Here is a 16,250-nt window from a genome sequence, read left to right on the forward strand (position 1 = left end):
ATCTAGAGACTGCCATACCCGGGGATCCATCCCATAATCAGCCTCCAAATGCTGACACCATTGCATACACTAGCAAGATTTTGCTGAAAGGACCCAGATATAGCTGTCTCTTGTGAGGCTATGACAGGGCCTAGCAAACACAGCCATGGATGCTCACAGTCAGCTATTGGATGGATCACAGGGCCCCCAATGAAGGAGCTAGAGAAAGTACCCAAGGAGCTAAAGGGGTCTGCAATCCTATAGGTGGAACAACATTATGAACTAACCAGTACCCCCCATAGCTCGTGCTTCTAGCTGCATATGTATCAGAAGATGGCCTAGTCAGCCATCACTGGAAAGAGAGGCCCCTTGGTCTTGCAAACTTTATATGCCCCAGTACAGGGGAAGGCCAGGGCCAAGAAATGGGAGTGGGTAGGTAGGGGAGTGGGGGGGAGGGTATGGGGGACTTTTGGGATAGCATTGGAAATGTAAATGAAGAAAATACCTAATTTAAAAAAATAAAATAAATGTTAAGAAAGTTTCCTAATTAACAAAATCTCTGGAGTAATATTAACATGAATATAAGTCAGGGAAATGGGGTTTTCCTAAAGACTTTTCAGGAAAGACAAATAAAACTGTTTAGGCTGGGTCTTTGTAGAGGTGGAAACCCATTCTGTTCTCTCTAGTTACTATGAAGATTCAGAATATTTTGATTTTTGTATTTCTAAGTCTGCAGCATATCAAAGCTACCATGACTCTGCAGAGTGGGTTACAGGATTAGTGGGGGGGAAATTGTCATAGTTTTTCCTATTTTTATCAAGATTGGGATTTTTTTCTTTAAAAAAAAATGCTTCTTGGATTGTTATAAGGCTTTGCTTAATTTCCAAAGTTCTAAAAAGAATTTTTGACACTTTTTGACAATTTTTCCCAGAATTTTCATAGATTTTATGGGGGGATCAGATTCATGTAGATTCATGTGACTTCTTTATTAGTGATTGTGCCAGAAATTAGTCTCCTGGGCTGAGTATTTTCACATTCCTAAAAATACTCTTTAATCTTTACAGACCAAAGACATTTGGAAAAAAATTTTAACCTTGTAAGTAAAATTTTTCAGATGAGACTAGTGACTGATTTATTTTGGAGTCTACGGAGGTATTTCTTACCATCTCAATTCCCATTATTGATAGAAATTTCCTGTCTGGACAGTGACAGTAGCAGCTATACTGTTTGCTCTGTATGAGTGCTGGGTAGTATTACTTTTCATCTTTAAGCTGTATTTTATCTAGTTGTGAGTTGTCTTGATATATCCACATTGTTCTCCTTAATGCCAATGTGTAATCCTACATAGATATCTGGGGCTTTTTTTCCTGCAATTCTCATCCCACTGATCTGTTCCGTAATCTGTGGTTGCCTTCATTTTCACTTCATCTCTGTTTGCTCATCACAAAGAAGATAGCAGTCTCTGATTCAATTCCCTTTCCATGACCTGGAAACTCAAGGTGACAAGCTTGTACAATTATACAATTCTCCTCACTTTTTTCCCCATCTCTCAGTGACCACTTTCATTGGCTGATATGTTCTATCCTATTTACTTTTGTTTGGTTCAAATAGAAGGTGAGATTCAACTCCTGTTATTTCATCTGGACCAGAGGCATAAATCTGTCCTATGCCAGTCCTTTAAGCTTAAATCTGCATTGTTAGCACTCTCTCACTGCTTTCTTCTTAGAAAATCAATAAAATAGTAAATCTATATCTGTCAAGAAGCATTTGCCAAGTCATGAGATATAAAAGAATTCCAAATATCTTTTCCCATGACCAATTTTAAGGTATTATAAATACATAATGTTTCCACTACAGAGATACGATTTTTTAAATTAACTTCAAAAGAATAAATAACAGTAAAATATAGCAGAAAAGAAATAGGATCTGATATTTAAGTTACCACTTTGTTTTTATGTAGTTAAGTGTAAGTTGATATACTTTCATTTCAATAGTAATGATATTGAAAAATCACCATCACAGATTTAAAAATCAACTACTTAACCATATGCATCATACAACTGCTTCTATGCCTGGTAATTAGAATCATCATGAAAGTCAGTGCATGTCCGGAAGCAAAGAAGAATTCATTTACCCTTCTTCCCTGCTCACCAGGGTGTTGGGCTATCCCAGCAAATACACATAGAACCATTTGACCATCATGAAAACAAAATCCATACTAAAATTTTTGATATTAAAAGTTCATTAAGATAGATCTTGACATCATTTTTAATTTCTAAGAATTACCTTTCAAGATGATAAAGTATTTCCTCAGAGCAGCAATACAATAAGCCTGTCACCTAACACCTTTATAGATACTAAGCCGCTAAGTAAGAAGAACAAAGCCCAATATCATTGGCCTACAGGATATATACTTGAAAGGTATAAAAGAAACAGATAGAGAAGAAAAATTAGAAAGAAAAGGTAGAAATGTTCAAATTAAAATATATTTCTTGTGCTTTATTTAAGAACATAAAGTCAGTTCTGAAATAGTCACATATCAGAATATATTGAAGAAGGCAAGGCAATAACTGTGTCCTCTTGCCTTGGCCCAATTACTTGCTAGTAAGGAAGATTGCACAAGCTCCTAGCTATCTGTCTTACCTGACTTCTTGATAACATACCAATTTTAGGGAAAGATTTGAAGGGAGAGAAAGATAATAAGGCTATCACAAACCTTATAGATTTAAGGTACCTTTAGGATAATAGCAAAGCAAAAAAAAAAAATATTGAAAAGTGATGGATGCATTGAAAAACAAGAAACTCATAGTGAAAAGTCACAGACAGTGTGGATGATTGATTCAGTAAGGAAATTTGGGATTGTTATAGAGAAAGAAATTAAAAGAACAATCCCATTCAAATTCCCTTTAAAAAAAAAAAACAAAAAACTAGAGTAAACCTTCCAAAGAGCTAGAGAAAGCAACCAAGGAGCTAAAGAGATCTCCAACCCTGTAGGTGCAACAACATTATGAACTAACCAGTACCCCGGAGCTCTTGACTCTAGCTGCATATGTATCAAAAGATGGCCTAGTAAGCCATAACTGGAAAGAGAGGCCCATTGGACATGCAAACTTTATATGCCCCAGTACAGGGGAACGCCAGGGCCAAAAAGTGGGAATGGGTGGGTAGGGGAGTGGGGGTGGAGGGTATGGGGGACTTTTGGGATGGCATTGGAAATGTAATTGAGGAAAATACATAACAAAAAATATATAAAAAAATAAAATAAAATAAAAAAGGAAACACCCAAACACTCCTTAAAACACTGAAGGATAAAACTGAAGAAGACACTAGAACATAAAAGGACCTCTCTCATGCTCCTGGATTGAAAGAATTAGTATTATGAAAGTTGCTATATTCTATCATAAGCAATCTACAAATTCAGTGACATTTTCTTCAAACTTCCAATGACATTCTTCACAGAAATAGAAAATGCAGTCTTAAAATTTACATGGAAGAGACTGTGTGAAGGCTCAGTGGGTACAACCACTTGCCACCAAATCTGCTGACCTGAGTCCAATCTCTGGAGCTCTCATGGTAGAAGGTACAACTGACTCACACAATGTGTTTTCTGACTATACACGTATATACTACTCTAGCATGCATGTGCTCATCGACAAGCACAGTATATCAACCCGTCGGCCATCAATGGGAGCAGTGGCCCATGGTCCTGTGAAGGTTCTATGCCCCAGTATAGGAGAATGCCAGGGCCAGGAAGTGGGAGTGGTTGGGTTGAGGAGCAGTGGAAGAGGGAGGGGATAGATTTTTGGAGAGGAAACTAGGAAAGGGGATAACACTTGAAATGTAAATAAAGAAAATATTTAAAAATAGTTAATAATGTGGAAAACTTGGAAATTGAGAAGAGGGTATACTTTAATCTTTTTGCCACAAAAAAAAATGGTAGTAATTGAGATATTTCATTGGCTTTGTTTAATTGTTTAGCAATGTGTGCATATATTAAAACATCATGCCATATTAAAAAACAGATGAAATAAAAAAAAATTTTAAGCTCATGGAAGCACAAGAGGCCATAGATACCCAAAGCAATTCTGACTGAAAAACGATGCTGGGGGTATCAGCCCATGTGGTTCAAAACTATCCTACAGAGACATAGTACTGAGACAGCTGGAACAGGCACAAAGATCTACAGAATAGAACAGAAGGTCCAGATACTATTTCATGCAACTTTCATCTATGTATTAGGGCACAATGCCCATGTTAAGAAGAAGGAAATTAGATCTTTTCTTCACCCTTTACAAAAACCAACTCCAAATGAGTCAAAATCCTTAATATAAGACTTGAAACACTGAACTTACTAGAGGAAAAACTAGGAGAAACATTTGAAGATATAACTATAGGCAATTACTTCCTGAATAAGCTTCCTGTCACTCTGGAAACAATACCAACAATGGAAAAGTGCGATTTCACAAAATTAGAAAATGTCCATGTAACAAACAGTTAATGGAGTGAGCATGAAACCTATAGAATGGAAGAAACCTTTGCTACCTATGTTTGCTTTAAATCTTCCAGGAACTGAGAGAAGCCTCAAATGTAGACTGGAAATGTGGGTTATGACTGATTCAGCCACTTATTAGTACTGGAGTCTTGGGGTCATTCCTTCCTGTGGTGCTAAAAATACTCAAGGCAGATGATGATTCTGTGACGTGGGCAAGGATATGTGGAAGAATTAATGAGACAATGTGTACAAAAGAAATTGGTAACTATAAAGCTCTGGAAAAAAATCAAAAAAGGAGAGAGAGAATTAAAAGCCTGATAACCCTAGAGACACTTCAGCTGGAAGTGACTGGCCAAGGAGAACTTTTCTAATGAGAACTACAAAAATCCCAAGATTCTATACTATTCAAGAAACTCCAGAAATAAATAAAAGTCCCACAGTGCACAGTACATTAGGAAACTTACTGAATTTAATTTGCTCAACTGCTTCCTATAAAAAGTAGGAGCACAATGTGACTAACTAAATGCCACTTTAGAAAGATTCAGGTCAAATGACATTAGTCAAATGACAGCTCCATGAATCACTGGTGATGGTCAGATTACGCCAAAGTGTCTGCCAGGAAAAAAAAATGAGGAAGTCATTAATTTATGTACACAAACTGAAAACAATGTAGCTCAGGGATAATATTTTGTCTATTTCAGGATTTTAGTTATAAACTTCATTTAGCCCTTCAGTGACTACTAGCACACGTTCATGGTATCCGTGGCAGCTTGCTTTGTTTTAATCATGGTCTCATACTTGTGCTTGTATTTTAAAGTGCTAGTAAAAAATTTCCTATAGTCAGATCAGAGCTTAGTATATATTATCCCCGTCTCACCTCCAATAGCCACACCCCCACAAGGAAAGTGCTGGGATAAAGGACAGGAGAAGCAAGACAAGGGGACTGTAACCTGAGATCATCTATGAGAGAGAAAAAAAAAAAAACGGAAAAGAAGCCAAAGCTTGCAGCCAAAAAGAACAGTTTACATCAGCATTTAATGAAGAGAACAGGGTACAGAGTGGATATGTAACTAGAAATCGATCATGAGAGGAAGAGGAGGAGCCGGGACATAAAACACTTGACAAGCAGACTATTATACATGTTACTGTCTTCTATTTATATAAGGTTGAGTACATGTTGAATAAGTAGGTGAAGAGGTTAAAAATGGAGTAAGTCTACTGCAGTAATTATATGGGTCTAGAGAGAACATCCTGATTAACAAGTGATCTGCCATCCACATGTGAGAAATACTGAAGATCTTTGTGGATGACAGTGACATAGGTTACATTAATAATAGGAATAATAGGCATTATCTTCATTCTTGAAAGGAACAATGGAGGAAAATATCCCTTCTAACAAAGCAATCCTTAGACTCCAGTAAAAGAAAGACCATGTCTGGTTCCCCTTATGATGCAAATCAAAGATTACAATGATCCATTAAGATGGCTTTGAGTAAAATGCCTGCTATTTCTGGAAGTCAGTCCTGAGGAGGCTGCAGTGACAAACCACAAAAATCAGAGCAACCCATCTTTGAGGCTAGTTCCATTCTACCTTTGCAGATGACTCATAATATTGGACTGAACTTGGTGCAGGAGAATGGGGGTTCTATCTGGATAATCTACTCTATCTAATCAATTTTTTAAAAAAAAGCATACACAGACAGTTTGGGCTTCAAACTTCATTGCTTTTGGCCTGAATTATCCTGTTTGCCATTCTGTATCAGGTATATAAATGACTGACAGTTGTGCCCTCACTATGTGCTGTATATAACTCAGAAGCTTCTAAATGCTATAAATGCCACTAATGCTTTGAAAACATTTATTATATTAGTAAGTAGTTGATTTTAGGCAAGTGTTTTCCTTATCTTCCTCAAATGATAGTAAAGATAATGGACACATAAGTCCTACCTGAATTCATCTTGTGAGAGAAGAGCTGGCACTAGAATCCTTTCTAGAATGTATTCTTCATTTGCACTATTTGACACATAGCAGTATACACATAGATACTTCCCATATATGTCACCATGACACGGTGTTCTCTTTTGTTTTGAAGCTATACTATTGTGACATCCAAAATTTAAATGTTGCATGTTGGGCCAGGCAAGGCAGGAAAAAATTAAACATTTTTGTTGGAAACATAACCTTTTATAAAACTACAATTCTTGAAAAGCAGACTCGGGCCAGCCCTAGCGCTCTCAACTCAGATAAAACATGACTTCTGCTTTGAACAAGGAAGAAGCCCACACAGACCCAGAAAGACAAACACGATTGTTAGCTGAACTAAATTCCTTGAGGTTGGCAGAGAAAGATAATTTTCTTTCCAGTCATCAAACAGTGAGGTGTGCCCTTCAACTGGAAGCACTGAATCCAGACAATTAGAGGGATGATTCAAAGGAGGTACTTTCAGGATTTAAGTCACCATGTCTCAGTCTTCAGAAGAATGTGCAGCTGACCAAGGCCAGACCTGTGAAGAGACCCAGAAACTACAGGTTGCAGCAGCCTCCGTCGATGTTGAGGAGCCATGTTCCTCATCTCATCTTATGGCTACTAGTCTGAAGTGAGGAAACCTAAGTCTCCAAGGATGTGGAGGAGCCATGTTCCTCTTCTCAACTTCTTATGGCTAGCAACCAGGATGATCCTGAAGATGAGATACCCAGTACTTCCAGGGGTCTTCAGCATCCCTTGATTCTTCAAGGGAGTCTGCTGAGGGTCTTGATCACCAAGAAGTACAGGGTAACCCAGTCATTCCACCAGATCAGTCAGATAGCACAGATTTACCTGAGATGACTGTAGATGGGAAAGTTGATTTCTTGGTGAATTACATGCTGTACAAGTATCAGGTGAAAGAGATGATGAGTATGAATGATATAATGACACTCATTGTCAGAGAAGATGAAGATTGTTTTCATGAAATCCTCATGAGAGCTTCTGAGCACATGGAGATGGTCTTTGGGCTGGATGTGAAGGAAGTAGATCCTATCAACCATTGCTATGCTCTCTTTATCAAATTAGGTCTCACCTATGATGGGATGCGCAATGATGAGTACAGCTTTCCTAAAACTGGTCTCCTGATACTCATCCTGGGTGTAGTCTTTATGAAGGGCAACCATGCCACTGAAGAGGAGATTTGGGAAATATTGAATCCAATGGGAATCTATGCTGGGATGACTCATTTCATGTTTGGTGACCGTAGAGAGCTGATAACTGATGAGTTTGTGAGGGAGCAATACCTGGAATACCAGCCAATAGCCAATAGTGATCCCATACAGTATGAATATGTGTGGGGGCTACGGGCTAAAGCTGAAACTAGTAAGATGAGACTGTTAGAGTTTGTGGCCAAGGTTCATGGGTCAGACTCTACTGCGTTCCTTTCTCAGTATGAAGAGGCACTGATTGAAGAAGAAGAGAGAACCCTTACCATGCTATTAGAGCATGCTAGCTCAAGTTCTGCTTCTGGTGAAAGTTCTAGTGACACAAGCAGCAACTTCTCTTATGTCTTGTACAGTCAGAGATCAATTACTTCTGTATAATTTACAGAGAACTTTTAGACTTTAGGGGGAAGATGTACGACCTAGATTGATATAAGGAGAAGGGAGAGTCTTAGCTGCATAGTCCTAATTTGTATAAGCACCATGCCATGCTTTTCATTGTTTGCCCTTTCTATTTGAATGTACTTACACTTAAAAGTATTGTTGTTTAGTTTCAAAATCTCAACTTAATACCATTCACAAATTTAATAAGAGCGTTGTCCTAACATAAAACTAATTGGGAAATAATCCCATCTATCTGTTCAGTTATCTGGAGTAGTAAAACATGCGTTTTCTAAGCTTCTACCTTTTAAACAGCTTTGTTCTAATAACTTTCTTTGTACCTTTCCATTTCTCAATAAAATTACATGCTCTATGTGGAGTTGTTTACTTTATAGTTGCCAAGGGGAATAAAATTCAAGAAACTTTGAAAAAAAAAACTACAATTCTTTCAGTAAGAACAAGAGTGACCTGGTTTTAGTGAACCCAATATGCAAAACAAGAACATTACAAAACAGACATGCAGAAGGTGATTACATTTATAAGGGACTGCTCAGCAAAACTGCCTGTGTACATTTAAATGTTTAAGATCATTATTTGGCAGAACCCTCTGGGACAGAGAAACTAAAGTTCAATGTAAAGATCCACTGCCAAATGAAGACCAAAAGGACGAAATAAGCATCTTTGAAGTAATAATGGAAGTCAGGAAGAAATAGAATCTCTTCAACAGAACCTCCATTTACCTTGACAATATTAGGCATCTAGTAATTGGCCTAGTGCATGGCCTTTCTAGTTTCTCAGGAATGCAGCCCCCCAAGTTTTAAGCACAGACTTGGGTATTATTCTGTGCTGCTCCTTGTGTATCATGTCCTCCAGTCTGTTATCAAGTCATTTGAAGGAACTCTAAAATTCTCTTCTTTTTAACTTCATTTGTAGTATAATTTCCATTCTGTCCCAATTAATTTCTCCATTGGCATGGCCATTGGAATCACCTAATACACCTTTCTTTTTGATCATTTTTTTTCCGTAAGAACTTTAAAGGGATTCTCAATGCCTAGCTTCTCAACTAGATTTTTAATATTTCTCAATATACCTCATCTATTCCTACATTATTTCCTTTCTTTCCAGAATCCTACCCAAGACAATATGAATTCCCATCCTGGACTTCTGATACAATGAATATTCTCCCAGTTCCTATAGCTACCTATTTAAATCCTACACAACCTTAAAGATGCAACTCAGGTTCTAGTCTTCTATTTCTTTTTATAACCACCACCCTCAATAAAGTAACTTAATCTTAACCTTTAGGATTATATTTAGTGCTAGCTATGTTCAAAGCATTGACCTCTTTTTTGTTTTGTTTAGACAAATTGGATGGCATATACAGATGTGAATGCTCAGTCATTGGGAGCAACATCAGGAGTTCAGGCAATGCTTGGCTATATAGTAAGCTTAAGGTCAGCTTGGACTATCTGAGACCCTGTATTAAAACAACAACAAAAGAAATTATATATATATATATATATATATATATGCCTGTTAAAAGCTGGAACCCATTTTGTAATGTCTGACTCAGAAACAGAGATGATTCTCTGGGACTATGAGGAATAACAGGCCATTAGCTGAAGGGCTTCAAATGTTTTACCTTCAACAAATCAAAGTGACATATATGTTAAAAACTCTTAAATGTATTCCATTCATGTCCAAGTGTCCATTTGTTAAAAACACATGGACTCTTAGAACAGCTGAGAAGGAAAGAACTTCAAACGATCATTCACAGTGAACATGAAAACAAAAACAGCAAAACAAAGTCAAGTTCTGTTTCCTGGGATTTCTTGTGTTTTCTTTCCAGCTCGTGTCTCTAGCTGTATATGTAGCAGAAGATGGCCTAGTCGGCCATCATTGGGAAAAGAGGCCCCTTGGTCTTGCAAACTTTATATGCCCCAGTACAGGGGAATGCCAGAGCCAAGAAGTGGGAGTGGGTGGGTAGGGGAGCAGAGCAGGGGGAGAGTATAGGGAACTTTTGAGATAGCATTTGAAATTTAAATAAAAAAAATTTAATAAAAAAAGAAGCCACCATTCATTGGTAAATGAAACCAATTTTAGAAAATGTATGGCCCTTTGGGTCCACTGCAGCACCGGGTTTCCTAGCCAGGGGAGTCTCGGACACCTGCAAGGACACACACAGGAACCCCCCCACGGGATCCTAAGACCTCTGGTGAGTGGAACACAGCACATGCTCCATCCAATCCAATCGCGCAGGACCTAAGACTGCATTAATTAAGGAAGCAGATAACCCGGCCTGATCAGGGGCACAAGTCCCTTGCAGTTCACTCCAGCAGTGGGGTTACTTCTGTGCAGAGTTTCTGGACACCAACAAGGTCCTCACAGGACCTTCCACGGGATCTGAAGACCTCTGGTGAGTGGAACACAACTTCTGCCAGGAGGCAGGTTCGAACACCAGATATATGGGCACATTTCCTGCAAGAGGAGAGCTTGCCTGCAGAGAGTACTCTGACCACTGAAACTAAGGATAGAGCTAGTTTCCCAGGTCTACTGATATAGGCTAACAGAATCACCTGAGGAACAAACTCTAACCAGATACAACTATAACAACTAGCTCCAGAGAACACCAGATGGCGAAAGGTAAACGTAAGAATCCTACTAACAGAAATCAAGATCACTCACCATCATCAGAAAGCAGCACTCCCACCCCACCTAGTCCTGGGCACCCCAACACAACCGAAAAGCTAGACCTGGATTTAAAAGCATATCTCATGATGATGGTAGAGGACATCAAGAAGGACTTTAATAACTCACTTAAAGAAATACAGGAGAACAATGCTAAAGAGTTACAAGTCCTTAAAGAAAAACAGGAAAACAAAACCAAAGAGTTAGAAGTCCTTAAAGAAAAACAGGAAAACACATCCAAACAGGTGATGGAAATGAACAAAACGATACTAGACCTAAAAAGGGAAGTAGACACAATAAAAAAAACCAAAGTGAAGTAACGCTGGAGATAAAAACACTAGGAAAGAAATCTGGAACCATAGATGCATGCATCAGCAACAGAATACAAAAGATGGAAGAGAGAATTTCAGGTGCAGAAGATTCCATAGAGAACATCGGCACAACAATCAAAGAAAATACAAAATGTAAAAGGATCCTAACCCAAAACATCCAGGAAATACAAGACACAATGAGAAGACCAAACCTACGGATAATAGGAGTTGATGAGAATGAAGATTTTCAACTTAAAGGGCCAGCAAATATCTTCAACAAAATTATAGAAGAAAACTTCCCAAGCCTAAAGAAAGACATGCCCATGATCATAAAAGAAGCCTACAGAACTCCAAATAGACTGGACCAGAAAAGAAATCCCTCCTGACACATAATAATCAAAACAACAAATGCACTAAATAAAGATAGAATATTAAAAGCAGTAAGGGAGAAAGGTCAATTAACATATAAAGGCAGGCCTATCAGAATTACACCAGACGTTTCACCAGAGACTATGAAAGCCAGAAGAGCCTGGACAGATGTTATACAGACACTAAGAGAACACAAATGCCAGCCCAGGCTACTATACCCGGCAAAACTCTCAATTACCATAGATGGAGAAACCAAAGTATTCCATGACAAAACCAAATTCACACATTATCTTTCCACGAATCCAGCCCCTCAAAGGATAATAACAGAAAAAAGCCAATACAAGGACGGAAATCACGCCCTAGAAAAAGTAAGAAAGTAATCCCTCAACAAACCAAAAAAAAGACAGCCACAAGAACAGAATGCCAACTCTAACAACAAAAATAAAAGGAAGCAACAACTACTTTTCCTTAATATCTCTTAATATCAATGCACTCAATTCCCCAATAAAAAGACATAGACTAACAGACTGGTTAAACAAACAGGACCCAACATTCTGCTGCTTAAAGGAAACAAATCTCAGGGAAAAAGACAGACACTACCTCAGAGAGAAAGGCTGGAAAACAATTTTCCAAGCAAATGGTCTGAAGAAACAAGCTGCAATAGCCATTCTAATATCGAATAAAATCGACTTCCAACCCAAAGTTATCAAAAAAGACAAGGAAGGACACTTCATACTCATCAAAGGTAAAATCCTCCAGGAGGAACTCTCAATTCTGAATATCTATGCTCCAAATGCAAGGGCAGCCACATTCATTAAAGATAATTTAGTAAAGCTCAAAGCACACATTGCACCTCACACAATAATAGTGGGAGACTTCAACACACCACTTTCATCAATGGACAGATCGTGGAAACAGAAACTAAAGAGGGACACAGTGAAACTAACAGAAGTTATGAAAGAAATGGAGGTAACAGATATCTACAGAACCTAAAACAAAAGGATATACCTTCTTCTCAGCACCTCACGGAACCTTCTCCAAAACTGACCATATAATTGTTCACAAAACAGGCCTCAAGAGATACAAAAATATTGAAATTGTCCCATGCATCCTATCAGACCACCATGGACTAAGGATGATCTTCAATAACAACATAAATAATAGAAAGCCAACATTCACGTGGAAACTAAACAACACTCTTCTCAATGATACCTTGGTCAAGGAAGGAATAAAGAAAGAAATTTAAGACTTTTTAGAGTTTAATGAAAATAAAGCCAGAACATACCCAAACTTATGGGACACAATGAAAGCATTTCTAAGAGGGAAACTCATAGCTCTGAGTGCCTCCAAAAAGAAACTGGAGAGAGCACACACTAGCAGCTTGACAACACATCTAAAAGCTCTAGAAAAAAAGGAAGCAAATTCACCCAAGAGTAGTAGACAGCAGGAAATAATCAAACTCAGGGGTGAAATCAACCAAGTGGAAACAAGAAGAACTATTCAAAGATTTAACCAAACGAGGAGTTGGTTCTTTGAGAAAATCAACAAGATAGATAAACCCTTAGCTAGACTCACTAGAGGGCACAGGGACAACATCCTAATTAGCAAAATCAGAAATGAAAAGGGAGACATAACAACTGATCCTGAAGAAATCCAAAACACCATCAGATCCTTCTACAAAAGGCTATACTCAACAAAACTGGAAAACCTGGACGAAATGGACAAATTTCTAGACAGATACCAGGTACCAAAGTTAAATCAGGATCAAGTTAACGATCTAAACAGTACCATATCCCCTAAAGAAATAGAAGCAGTCATTAATAGTTTACAAGCCAAAAAAACCCAGGACCAGATGGGTTTAGTGCAGAGTTCTACCAGACCTTCAAAGAAGAGCTAATTCCAGTTCTGCACAAGCTATTCCACGAAATAGAAGTAGAGGGAACTCTACCCAACTCATTCTATGAAGCCACAATTACTCTGATACCTAAACTACAGAAAGATCCAACAAAGATAGAGAACTTCAGACCAATTTCCCTTATGAATATAGATGCAAAAATCCTCAATAAAATTCTAGCTAACCGAATCCAAGAACACATTAAAGCAATCATCCATCCTGACCCAGTAGGTTTTATTCCAGGGATGCAGGGATGGTTTAATACATGGAAATCCATCAACGTAATCTATTAGATAAACAAACTCAAAGACAAAAACCATATGATCCTCTGGTTAGATGCTGAAAAAGCATTCGACAAGGTCCAACACCCATTCGTGATAAAAGTCTTGGAAAGATCAGAAATTCAAGGCCCATACCTAAACATGATAAAAGCAATCTACAGCAAACCAGTAGCCAACATCAAAGTAAATGGAGAGAAGCTGAAGCAATCCCACTAAAATCAGGGACTAGACAAGGCTGCCTACTTTCTACCTAACTATTCAACGTAGTACTTGAAGTCCTAGCCAGAGCAATTCGACAAAAAAAGGAGATCAAGGGGATACAAATTGGAAAAGATGAAGTCAAAATATCACTCTTTGCAGATGATATGATAGTGTATATATATGTGTGTGTGTGTGTGTGTGTGTGTGTGACCCTAAAAATTCCACCAGAGAACTCCTAAACCTGATAAACAGCTTTGGTGAAGAAGCTAGATATAAAATTAACTCAAACAAGTCAATGGCCTTTCTTTACACAAAGAATAAACAGGCTGAGAAAGAAATTAGGGAAACAACACCCTTCTCAATAGTCACAAATAATATAAAATATCTTGACGTGACTCTAACTAAGGAAGTGAAAGATCTGTATGAAAAAAATTCAAGTCTCTGAAGAAAGAAATCAAAGAAGATCTCAGAAGATGGAAAGATCTCCCATGCTCATGGATTGGCAGGATCAACATTGTAAAAATGGCTATCTTGCCAAAAGCAATCTACAGATTCAATGCAATCCCCATCAAAATTCCAACTCAATTCTTCAACGCATTAGAAAGAGCAATCTGAAAATTCATCTGGAATAACAAAAAACCTAGGATAGTAAAAACTCTTCTCAAGGATAAATGAACCTCTGGTGGAACCACCATGCCTGACCTAAAGCTTTACTACAGAGCAATTGTGATTAAAAAAAAAAAAAAAAAAAAAACTGCATGGTACTGGTATAGTGACAGAGAAGTAGACCAATGGAATAGAATTGAAGACCCAGAAATGAACCCACACACCTTGGTCACTTGATCTTCCACAAGGGAGCTAAAACAATCTAGTGGAAGAAAGACAGCATTTTCAACAAATGGTGCTGGCACAACTGGTTGTTATCATGTAGAAGAATGCAAATTGATCCATTCCTATCTCCTTGTACTAAGTTCAAATCTATGTGGATCAAGGAACTTCACATAAAACCAGAGACACTGAAACTTATAGAGGAGAAAGTGGGGAAGAGCCTCGAAGATATGGGCACGGGGGAACAAATCCTGAATAGGAACAGCAATGGCTTGTGCTGTAAGATTGAGAATTGAGATATGGGACCTCATGAAACTGCAAAGCTTCTGCAAGGCAAAAGACACTGTCAATAAGACAAAAAGGGCACCAACAGATTGGGAAAGGATCTTTACCTATCTTAAATCAGATAGGGGACTAATATCCAATATATATAAAGAACTCAAGAGGGTGGACTCCAGAAAATCAAATAACCCCATTAAAAAATGGGGCTCAGATCTAAACAAAGAATTCTCACCCGAGGAATACCGAATGGCTGAGAAGCACCTGAAAAAATGTTCAACATCCTTAATCATCAGAGAAATGCAAATCAAAACAACCCTGAGATTCCACCTCACACCAGTCAGAATGGCTAAGATCAAAAATTCAGGTGACAGCAGATGCTGGCGAGGATGTGGAGAAAGAGGAACACTCCTCCATTGTTGGTGGGATTGCAAGCTTGTACAATCACTCTGGAAATCAGTCTGGCGGTTCCTCAGAAAATTGGACATAGTACTACCAGAGGATCCCGCAATACCTCTCCTGGGCATATATCCGGAAGATGTTCCAACCGGTAAGAAGGACACATGCTCCACTATGTTCATAGCAGCCTTATTTATAATAGCCACAAGCTGGAAAGAACCCAGATGCCCCTCAAAAGAGGAATGGATACAAAAAATGTGGTACATTTACACAATGGAGTACTACTCAGCTATTAAAAGGAATGAATTTATGAAATTCCTAGGCAAATGGTTGGACCTGGAGGGCATCATCCTGAGTGAGGTAACACAATCACAAAAGAACTCAAATGATATGTACTCACTATTAAGTGGATATTAGCCCAGAAACTTAGTATACCGGAGATATAAGAGACAATTTGTAAAACATGAAACTGAAGAAGAACGAAGACCAAAGTGTGGACACTTTGCCCCTTCTTAGAATTGGAAACAATCACCCATGGAAGGAGTTACAGAGACAAAGTTTGGAGCTGAGACAAAAGGATGGAACATCTAGAGACTGCCATATCCAGGGATCCATCCCATAATTAGCCTCCCAACGATGACACAATTTCATACACTAGCAAGATTTTGCTGAAAGGACCCTGATATAGCTGTCTCTTTTGAGACTATGTCGGGGCCTAGCAAACACAGAAGTGGATGCTCACAGTCAGCTATTGGATGGATCACAGGGCTCCCAATAGAGGAGCTAGAGAAAGTATCCAAGGAACTAAAGAGATCTGCAACCCTGTAGGTGCAACATTATGAACTAACCAGTACCCCAGAGCTCTTGACTCTAGCTGCATATGTATCAAAAGATGGCCTAGTCAGCCATCACTGGAAAGAGAGGCCCATTGGACATGCAAACTTTATATGTCCCAGTAAA

At 38.4% G+C, this 16,250-nt stretch overlaps 1 protein-coding gene and 1 pseudogene across 1 annotated transcript in view; both read left to right on the forward strand.

Annotated features, from left to right (window-relative positions):
* The window catches only part of Trpc5 (transient receptor potential cation channel subfamily C member 5), a 357,009-nt gene that overhangs the window by 146,891 nt on the left and 193,868 nt on the right, over positions 1-16,250 (forward strand). The gene's annotated exons all lie outside the window — the stretch shown is intronic.
* LOC110286412 (melanoma-associated antigen B16-like) lies at positions 6,922-8,040 on the forward strand (annotated as a pseudogene).

Source organism: Mus caroli, unplaced genomic scaffold, assembly GCF_978045245.1.
Source record: "Mus caroli unplaced genomic scaffold, Mus_caroli_1 scaffold_5, whole genome shotgun sequence".
Classification (NCBI taxonomy): domain Eukaryota; kingdom Metazoa; phylum Chordata; class Mammalia; order Rodentia; family Muridae; genus Mus; species Mus caroli.